Here is a 10,755-nt window from a genome sequence, read left to right on the forward strand (position 1 = left end):
ATGACAAACAAGGAACGTTATTAAGTACGACGTATAAAATTTGTGATTTAAAGTCACATACAAAATCTGTTATCAAGTATCACGGTTATTGTATGTAACATTAAATAACAGTTGATCTATGTCATAAAATAATCACAGTTACTATTGGTGAAAAATAATAACGGTTGATGCATGTCACTGAAAAAATACAGTTTTTATATGTTAAATAAAATAATGGTTCCTACCCGTTATAATTCGAGGTATTTTCCTCTAACGAGCCAGTTCCGTCATTTTCTGGCTACTAATTCAAATTTCGGCATTCAGATTTTGGAAATCCGAAATTCATTTGGAATTATGAAATCCGTTGGGGTATCAGAAATTCACTCAAATTAAAAAAGAAAATAGATATTAAACAAATTGACTTTATTAATTAACTTTATAACTATTTTCTAAAGAAAATAGAATATTCGAACATAAATGGAAGACATATCCTAACAACTCCAACTCCAAGTTACATCTTGAAAATTTAAAAAGTGATCAATCTGCTGTCACTGCAACTCTAACTTGATCGCTCTCCTACAGGCTACAGTAGTTGCATAGGTCTTGGGCCACTTGGTAAACTCACCTCTTGAAACATCCCCAAGCACAACATCATCATCTCTATGTCACAACATCGCACTTGGATCAAAGATTTCCTCAATCATGAAGTCGTAGTGGTCATCCATCAGTAACTTGCAAGTGCAACAGCCTTTTTCCTGAAGTTCCTCAAACAGCAAAAGACCAAAGGACGAAGGTGTCCCTGGGATCCCAATACCCTGTATATGTAACAAGATAAATTTTAAGATACCATGATAGATTAAAATACTGGACCAGTAACAAAATTTATTAACAAAAGAACAAAATGGATGGTTAAGTATTCGTCTTCATCTTCAATGGATCACATGGTTGACTCAATAAAATTAGGAGGCATTAAGCATGATAAATTCCCACTACCACTATCCATTCTACATATTCCAGATATATCAATCAATGTTTATCAGTAGTCTATAGACTCATTAGTTCAACCAAAGTAGCCGAGATCAGTAGATAATAATGGAATAAACTTATACAGGCAGTGGCGGAACCAAAATTTCGATATGGGGAGACTAAAAAAAAATGTCGTACCCAAGTCAGTATGAGAGGAAAACACCAGCGAAGTAGGACCATGTATTACTTCAGCAAAATAACAATGTATAAAATGTGCTCAATATATAGAATCCGACTCCGATGAACAGAACTTACCTAAATTGTTGGGAACATTAATTCCTTTAGCCTGCAACATTGTTAGAGTCGCAAAGAATTCTTAAACTCTGCCCAACAATTCAACTTTTGGGGGAACATCTCTAGAACTATGCAAACTGTCGATGCATTGAGAAGAAGCTCAGTCATCCTATAAATGTTAACAGTATGATTTAAAATTAAATTCGATATTATTCAAAGAAGTCTAATATGAAGACAATATAAAACATGTAACAAGGGAAGGACACATACCAAGTTGTTGTTAAAAAGCCGCAACTTCCTCACTATTCAGACTAGTTGCCATCCAGGGAGATAACATCCTTCACTGTATCCCATTTGTTTCTAGAAAAAAAGATGGGTAACAGCTCCTCCATTTCGAATAAACAAACAAAAACACATGTTGTTTTTAAGCTAGAAGTTTGTCAGCTTATCGAATTTTAAGCTACATGTTGCTAGAAGTTTGTGTTGTGTAGGCTGTCAATAAACAAACAAAAACACATAAGTTTATCATGGGTGTATCTACGTACAACTGCCATTTTATTTTTGGTCGCATAGGCTGACAAGCTAGTGTAGACTAATCTTAATATGTTCTCGGGCTCTCCTTACATGGTGATAATATCAACTGTAGAAGAAAAATAATTACCTAGTACTGAAAGATCATTGATCTTGTGAACAAGCATTCAATCTAAGCTAACCAGCTAACCCTCCCTCTTCCTTTTTCACTCGTGTTCTTCTTCTTACTTGTCTAATAAGAAGCCGTTGATCTGGTGGACCAAATTGCTTGGCTTGGTGAACTAAAAAGCTGGACTTGGTGGACTAAAGTGATATTTTTTACTTGGGCTAGTGGTAGTTTACTAAGTTGAGGTCTTTGAAGAAGAAGGGGGGGCTACAGCCAGGTTTCGTCAACCTGTGCTTCCACCCCTGTATACAGACCTAACACACCACTAATATATGTGGTCTACAAGCTCTATGGCTATGCATCATGGCACACAAAGTATAAGGAAAGGCAGAGAGGCTCAGATGGGAGAATGCTTGGGATTTGGACGACCCCAAGCAAGAGTGTGCAACAGAAGTTGCCCAAAAAATAGTAGATATGCATTTGGTGATTATTATTCGCTAAACCTAACTTGGAATTACCGTAATCAAATCACAAAGAAAAACTAGATGAAAATAATCAGTTTTACAATCAAAACACAAAAATAGTCACTGATCTTATGTGACGTAAGTTCAGATTCATCCAAAAATAGTCGGACTTGCATCTTTTCAATCAAAAGACATCCAAAAATAGTCAGATTTGCATCTTTTCAATCAAAAGACATAAGTTGTTTAGCAATAAACCATCATTAGATTGTATTATTACAACACTACAACAATCTATGTAACCCAAGTTCAGATTCAATCAAAGAGTATGAACTCATGCATCTTTCCAATCAAAAATCATAAGTTATTCAGCTATAAATAAGAATAAAAAAGATATACCTTGGATGTTTTTTGATCTCTGAACTACTAATCCCCCAAAAAAGATATATCTCTCACATCTCTGAATTGCTTAGGGTTGAACTTATAGTTGTTCCAAAACGCCAAGCAGGAATCCCTCCCAAAAGAATTTTCGTTTGATTTCATCCCGCCCAAAATGAAATTGTTAGGGTTCAAATCGAAAAACAAAATTGACCGAGATTATTACCACCACTGGATGTTCTTCTTCCATTCCTTCTTAATAGATTTTTGTTTACATAGATTTTCATCCTGCGATGCAGAAATATTTCAAAGATTGCGGAATAAATCTTCTCTGAATAGCCCCTAATTTTCTGCCAGAATATCAGATGGAGGAGAAATTTTTTTTACTTAAAATAGGTATGAAGCGAGGAAGAATTGCTGGATCTAGACTTTGAGGAGAAAACTTCTTTTACATTGTTAACATCAAAGACACGCGTCTGCTTGTGAGTTTTTTTAATAGGCGCACAAGTCTTTTATTTTTAAGCTTGCCTTGATTAGGGTTGACCGACACCAATAATTTTTAAGCTTGCCTCGACGACACCAATAAAAAAATGTAAAGGTTTTTTGTTAAATTAGTTTACGAGTATAATAAAATTATATCGCACACAAATTTAATTTAAAATATAAATTGGAGTTACATAATATTCCCTCCGTTCCATTTTACTTGATGTTTTAGGGTTTTTTCTATGTTCCAAAATAGATGATAGTTTTGGTATTTTTCTCATATTCTCACTAATTTGCCCTTGTTTTGGAATTACACAATATTACTAATTTTTATTGAAATCAGTACTCTAATTTTAAATCTACTCTAATTTTTTATTGTGTTCCAAAATGATAGAGAATTTGGTAATACATCCCAAGTAAAATACTACGGGATTGATAACTTTTCCTAGAATCTAGAAACTAAAAACTAGGTCATCTAAATCTTTAAGAAGAATTAATATGGGTAAACTTGGAAAGATTTTACTCTCTCTGATATTTCTTAATCTCCGTGAAAAACTCTACAACGTCAAGTAAATCGGAACGGAGGGAGTATGTTTTAGTAGATTCGATGATTTCCGGTCTCGTTTGTAATTAGGTCGATCTTTAGTTATATGGAATGTTGCGGCCATAGGAGTAATTGTCGAGTTTCGCTCATAATTATGAAAAATGCTGAACTTCATCGTTTCGAATTGAGAAGACTTGCGTCAAAATTTAGTTACATAATCAAGAATCGAGACTTCAGTTGAAAATTTGACCGAGTTGGAACAAGTTCGAGGAAAACTGAAGAAACCGAAACTTCATCATTTCGAATCGAGATGTGTCAAAATTTAATTACATAATCAAGAATCGAAAATTTGGTTGAAAATTTGACCGAGTTGGAACGAGTTCGAGCAAAACTAAAGAAACCGAAACTCATCCTTTCGAGTTGAAAGATTTGCTTCAAAATTTAGTCCATAATCAAGACTCGACAATTCGGTTGTAAATTTGACCGAGTTGGAACAAGTTCGAGCAAAACTGAAGAAACCGGAACTTCATCGTTTCGAATTGGGAATATTTGTGTCAAAATTTAGTTACATAATCAAGACTCGAGACGTCAGTTGAAAATTTGACCGAGTAAGAACGAGTTCGAGAAAAACTGAAGAAACAGGAAATTCATCATTTCGAATTGGGAAGATTTGTGTCAAAATTTAGTTACCTAATCAAGACTTGAGACTTTAGTTGAAAATTTGGTCAAGTTGGAACGAGTTCGAGCAAAACTCAAGAAACCAGAACTTCATCCTTCCGAATTGGGAAGATTGCGTGAAAATTAAGTTCCATAATCACGACTCGACAATTCAGTTGAAAATTTGACCGAGTTGGAACGAGTTCGAGCAAAACTGAAGAAAACAGAATTTCATCTTTTCGAATTGGGAAGATTGCGTCAAAATTTAGTTTCATCATCAAGACTCGACAATTCAATTGAAAATTTGACCGAGTTGGAACGAGTTCGAGAGCAAAACTGAAGAAACCAGAACTTTATCATCTCGAATCGGGAAGATTGCGTCAAAATTTAGTTCCATAATCAAGATTCGACAATTCAGTTGAATATTTGACCGAGTTGGAACAAGTTCGAGCAAAACTGAAGAAATCGAAACTTCATCCTTCGGAATTGGAAAGATGTGTATCAAATTTTAGTTACACAATATTATAATTATTTTATTTATTTCGGTGTCAACTAATAATCAAATACAATTGAACTTAAATAATATCAGAAGACAAAACAATGGTTGGAAGTCGATTCTCAAATTTTCAAAAACGATTTACGTTCGCTTCACGATTTAAAAACATTGGTACTAATAATTGTTATCGCGAGCCATTGCTGGGACGCTTAATAGTGTTGAACTTCCGCCTCTCCTAATTTTCCCGTAACATCATAATTAATAATCAATACAACACTTTGATAAAATGAAGCAACGGTTCAATTCAAAAAACTTAAACTTACTTCTTCCGAATTTCTGTTATCATTTAAGTTCGCTGCCGTTAGGGAAGATTCTTTAGCTATGCCAGTAAAGATAAAAGGATCCTCAAAAGCATTCACATAAGTACCTCGTATTGTAATCTATCTGACCTCGTAGTGTAAAAATTGAGCCGACAGCCGTGGTGCATCCATCCATTCTTTGCTTGGAAGTGTAATAGACATCACTTCAAGTAAACCTAAATGAGATATATGAAAATAAAACAATAAGATCCTATTGCGTGAGTGACAAAAGATAGATATCGGAAAGAATGAAGTATGCAAATCCAAACAGTCAAATTCAAAAAAATTCAAGTTAACAGACATCATCGGCCAGATTGCATCAAACAAACTACTAAAACAACTTAATAGGAACAAAATCGGCACAAAAAATCCTAAAATGCAAAACTAGAATCTGAAAAATAATAGATTAGGATATAGTGATGCTAACTGCTTTAGAAGCTCCTATACCACAACTGCACAATCTGAGAGATTTCTCCGTGTCCAGTGAACCAGCATCAAAATTCCGGGACTCCATACATCCACCGGTCGACCAGCTCCTTGACTCGCTGCCATCTAAGCCAACTACCCTGTCCATCTCAGAACTGAGCTCCATCGACTGCACCAACGGGACCACTCTCTACTGCATCTGCTTGTCTCGCTTCCGTATCTCCTCTAATTTCAGTTCACCGGAAACTTCTCTGTAGCCTTTCAATCCGCAGTTCCATGAAAGAATGGCAACTCTAACCCTGATTTTACAGCTGCATCTCCATTCACGTCTGTAAATCATTTTCAAACTCTGAAGACCCATAATCTCCACCAAACCAGCACCAACAATCCATCCTCATTGTTTGTTGCTGAATCTGGAAGCATTAATCATCTGAGACTGTCAGCTCTTCCTCTCGGCTACACCACCAGACGAAAAGACTTCACTTGCACTTCTTTGCCCATCGACCACTGCTGCCTACAGTGCACTTCAGCCAGTCCATATTCTTCAATCACCCTTGCAACCGATTCCAATCAACCCATCTCTGCCTTCAAATAAATTCAGCCATCACAAATCCAAACCCCCATATCAATTGAGGTTGCTGTTGAGATTTGCTCGATGGAGTACTCGCTGCCATCTTCTTTCACTTATATCCAATTTCGGATCCACAGATCTGTTGATGCTGCTGTAGGTATATCTCGAACAATAACCCTCAGTTAAATTAAATTTCAGGAAACAGCCCATACTGATTCACCCATCGAACTATTGAACACCTAAACCCTTTCTTCGTCTTCATGTTGCTCTGTGGTGTCCTTTCATCATCAGTATCTCTATGAAGTCTAGATGTCGCACTATTATCAGCTTTCTCCGTGTCTAGTAACTGCACAATCCTAAGATGCAAAACTAATGCTAAATGAAAAAATAATGCTTTACAGTAGCAGCATCGTGTTCACTGACAGGTCTTGTAGGAAAAAATATTGTTGGCTCTATAATGGGAATTATGGGCTTTGGAACTTTTGGTGCAATAAGGGAGTATTGCTTTTTGCTCCTCGAAGTAGCTGAATACAAGAAATTTGTACTATCCAGAACCACACACCATCAAATGAAATTGTAGTTTTGAGCTTCTGTTTCTTAGTTTCCATGCTTTTGAAGCTCACTGACTCATCATTGATCACATTATAGGATTCGCCAGACTTCTAAACAGTTTAGGAAGATTTTAATTTTTCAAATATGTATTGCAGGGTTCGATGAAGATGGAAACTGAATTCTACTCGATGATTTTTAATGAAGAGAAATTTACCTTAAGATATTGCAAATGCTAATGCTAAAGCGTATCCACTATTTATCTGTCTAGTAAATGATCACCACTGTAACAGCAGAATAGAGCAAGGTGCCACAATTGCTACAACCTTTTCATGAATCAATAATTCTGTCTAAATTTAGGCTACAAAAATTGTGTATCACGGGAGCCAGACACGCAGAAGTAGAAGCTAAGCTTCACAGCCAGCTTTTCATACAACTACATCCAACTAAGATCGTTGTGAAGCCCGTGCTCTTACTCAAAAACTGCTCTCTTGAGAAGAACACCCAGGAAATACTTAGCATCTCTCAGCTAGAATTTACTAACTATGTATAACACAATACATATGTCATCCTCTCATCAAATCAACGGACCAGTTGCAGAACCAATTTATCAAACCAAAATCTTTGCAATTATCGATTCATAGAATATATTTGAAAACCCAATTTATTGATTAACCAGACAAAAGCTTAAGCGAAAAAATAGAATCAAAGATGAAAAGGGATTTGAAACTTACTTTAATTTGATATCTTCTTCTTCTCCGATCTCCTCTTAGGTCTGTCTAGCAAAATAACAGAGAGAAGGTTTGAAGAAGTGAATCAGAGACCAATTTCATTCAACCAAACTAATCAAAATCATTCCTTCCTGATTTCTACCTTAACCAATTTATCAAATCAAAATCTTTCAGTGTATAATTTTGGTTACCAAAATCAATTTTTATGAACCAGATCAAAACCCAGATACAAGGATGACAAGGATTTGAAACTTACTCGATACCTTCTTCTTCTTCTTCAAAGTTAGAGCTTGGGTTGTTAGGTTTCCGGAGGGAAAAACGCGTACGGCGGGGTGAAGAGATGAACTCAGAACTTATCTTCTCGTTCCGAGGTGTTAACTCTTTTGCTAGTCTGGGGTGTTGACTCTTTTGCTAGTATGGAACCTATACGGCTCTATGGACTTATGGCAAGTAAGCCAGTGTCTATGATAAGACATTGGTTAGCTATTTTTGTGGTGCGTAACAGAATATTATTGGGGGGACTATTAAAATCTATGATATTTGACAGATTTATTCTGTGATACAATAGTTTGTGAAAAATCACGCACCTACAAATTTATCACATTGGAGAATAACAGTTTTTTTGTGTTAAATGATGGGTCCCACTATTTTCATATTATATGACATTATTTGTTTGTAATATCCCAATAACGCAACTAATCTGTCATTTAAAAACGTGATTTATGGCCCCTTCTGGACTGGTCACATATTTGCAGCCCTCAACCGAGTTGTGTCAGGAAAACATATATTTTCAGCCAAGAAGCCGTCCCCAAAAACATCTATTTCCAGCCAAGAAGTCGTTCCCAAACCCCTACCTCTCTTGGAAAGCTCTGTTCGCTTCAAGGGTGTCCAGTTTGACAGCACATTGATTGACGCAGCCTCTCCGCTTCGACATCTTCCAGCAGCGGCTCCGCTTCAACGTTCACTTCAGCAGCCGCTCCGCTTTAGCATTATCTCCATAAGCTGCTCAAGATCGAAGCCGAAGCTTCAACATTTGTCTTCTTAAGTTTCAACATCCTCTCCAAGAGCTGAAGCCGCATCAACGCCGCTCCTTCCTGAGAAGGGTCGTACATCCACGCTCCCCATGTCAAGGATCATGATCGGAATCAGCCAATTTTCATAGTCATGGCCGCCTTTTGATCCATCCCGCCAAAACTCATGATCATGGACAGTTTTCTCGCTTACGCATCCATCCAATCCTTTTACTTCCATGGATTCCCATACAAATCCATCCAACCTACTTTGTTACCACGACAATGTTGTATCTTCTGATTACATATTTTACCAAGAACTGTTACCACTCATTTGTTGATACCAGCCAGAGCTTCACCATAGCAGCAATCGCTACAAAGATGAAAACATGTAAACCATACTTGGGGACTGAGGATATACACAAAATCCCTTCACTTTCAAAGCTCAGAAGACACAGTCAACCAAAAGGCCATATCCACAACAAGGTCATCTACTCTTCAAGGGTGCAGCGCAAAAATATCATCACCTATCTATCTAAAAGACGCCTTCAACACTTTGCGAGGCCGCGGAGGATCCCAAGCCTGCTTAGAGGAAAGTAACTTCAGAAACTAAAGTAAAATGCGACTGGGGACTTCTCATCGCACTCGACGACCATCAAAAACTCATGAGATAACTCCAGAGACGCGGCTGAAACATTTTCTTGAAGAAATAGAGGAAGCCACGATAAACAACATAATTCTCTCATTTCTACCTCTTCGCTATCCAGAATATTTTGTCCATGTGATATTCTGAGCATTTCAGCGTCGCATCCAAAAGAATACAATAATCTTGTATCAAACCCCGTGGACGTGGAGTCAAGACGATGCAATGAAAGTAGGATACACATGGGGATTACCAGCATGGGACGCTTTTACTCCCCTCAACCAGGTTATTTCTGATTTCAACATCATCACTATCGAAGTTTTACGAGCAACGAGAATTTCTTAACACAAAGCCATACATGTGCATCAAAGACTCCAAAAGCACGCCACAGAGATACATTCACATGTTCGGCCGTGCCATCGGATCTAACAGAAATATAAATGGGGACTGCTCACCGCATCTCATTCCATACGATAGTCCAAGATTCAGAAGATGGTTCGAAGGATGTCTCGGGGAACAAAGTCCTTGAAGACTTGATAGCAGCACGTCGGTAACGAAACATCTCCCAACTCATCTATTTCATCTAGTGGCTCCGGAAGATTTCAACCATACAAGCATCCACAACATACTGTCATCGCGATCAGAAGGTCCAGGACTGAACAACCTAAAATCAAGGATGGACGGATAACGCAACCACATCCATCCGTCCCAAGAATGCAATGGAGTTTGGTAAATTTTGGAATCCACTGGAGAGACACTGCAGACGAAAGCACGGATCCGGACGAGCGACAGAAAAAAGAAGAAGGTCAATACCTCTTTTCATATGGACGGAGTTTCTAGGGTTTGCACAGAATAAAGTTTCCATCTTGCTCCATGAACGGGAATAGATGACTCGGCACGACTATGTTAGCCCGAGCCCGAAACATCCCTCCTGAATTCTTCCTGAGTTTCCCTGTCGGGACGTTTTCACCTCCTAAACGAGCTCAAAACCTAAATATTCCAGCGAAGTGAGATAGGAAATTCTTGTCCGATCAGATGGAGGGGCGGACCGTCAAAATTCGAGTTCGTACGAGAATTCTAAAACGATTTTAGTAAGGAGCGCTAATTAGGGTTTCGGCAACCCAAACCCTGATTTCAACAAAGTTGCCAGGCGTCATCAGCACCGTTTGGTGGTCGAAATTCCAGCTCCATCACCACCGTTTGGTATCCAAAATTCCAAAAACAGTCGTCATCCTTCCAAGGAACTGAAGCCAGTCGTCATCCTTCCACGGAACTGAAGCCAGTCGTCAACCTTCCACGGAACTAAAGCCAATAGTCATCCTTCCACGGAATTGAAGCCAGTTTCCTCCCGTTCCAAGCCGACCGACGCCTGCGGCTCCCATTCCAAGCCGACCAACGCGTGAGGCTCCCATTCCAAGCCGACCAACGCGTGCGGCTCCCATTCCAAGACGACCAACGCATGCGGCTCCCATTCCAAGCCGAACAAAGCGTGCGTCTCTCATTCCAAGCCGACCGACGTGTGAGGCTCTCATTCCAAGCCGACCAAGACGCGTGCGGATCCATTCCAAGCC

General features: G+C 38.3%; 2 long non-coding RNA genes across 2 annotated transcripts; both read right to left on the reverse strand.

The window, feature by feature from the left end:
- Nucleotides 1–385: 385 nt before the first annotated feature.
- Nucleotides 386–3,196, reverse strand: LOC113342725. The gene is made up of 4 exons (XR_003356798.1): nt 2,737–3,196; nt 1,510–1,731; nt 1,261–1,408; nt 386–794 (listed from the first exon to the last, which is right to left on the reverse strand). It is a non-coding gene; the product is annotated as an uncharacterized LOC113342725 (long non-coding RNA).
- Nucleotides 3,197–4,919: 1,723 nt separating this feature from the next.
- Nucleotides 4,920–7,946, reverse strand: LOC113342746. The gene is made up of 3 exons (XR_003356820.1): nt 7,788–7,946; nt 7,535–7,579; nt 4,920–5,430 (listed from the first exon to the last, which is right to left on the reverse strand). It is a non-coding gene; the product is annotated as an uncharacterized LOC113342746 (long non-coding RNA).
- Nucleotides 7,947–10,755: the final 2,809 nt, after the last annotated feature.

This window comes from Papaver somniferum, unplaced genomic scaffold (genome assembly GCF_003573695.1).
Source record: "Papaver somniferum cultivar HN1 unplaced genomic scaffold, ASM357369v1 unplaced-scaffold_47, whole genome shotgun sequence".
Taxonomy (NCBI): domain Eukaryota; kingdom Viridiplantae; phylum Streptophyta; class Magnoliopsida; order Ranunculales; family Papaveraceae; genus Papaver; species Papaver somniferum.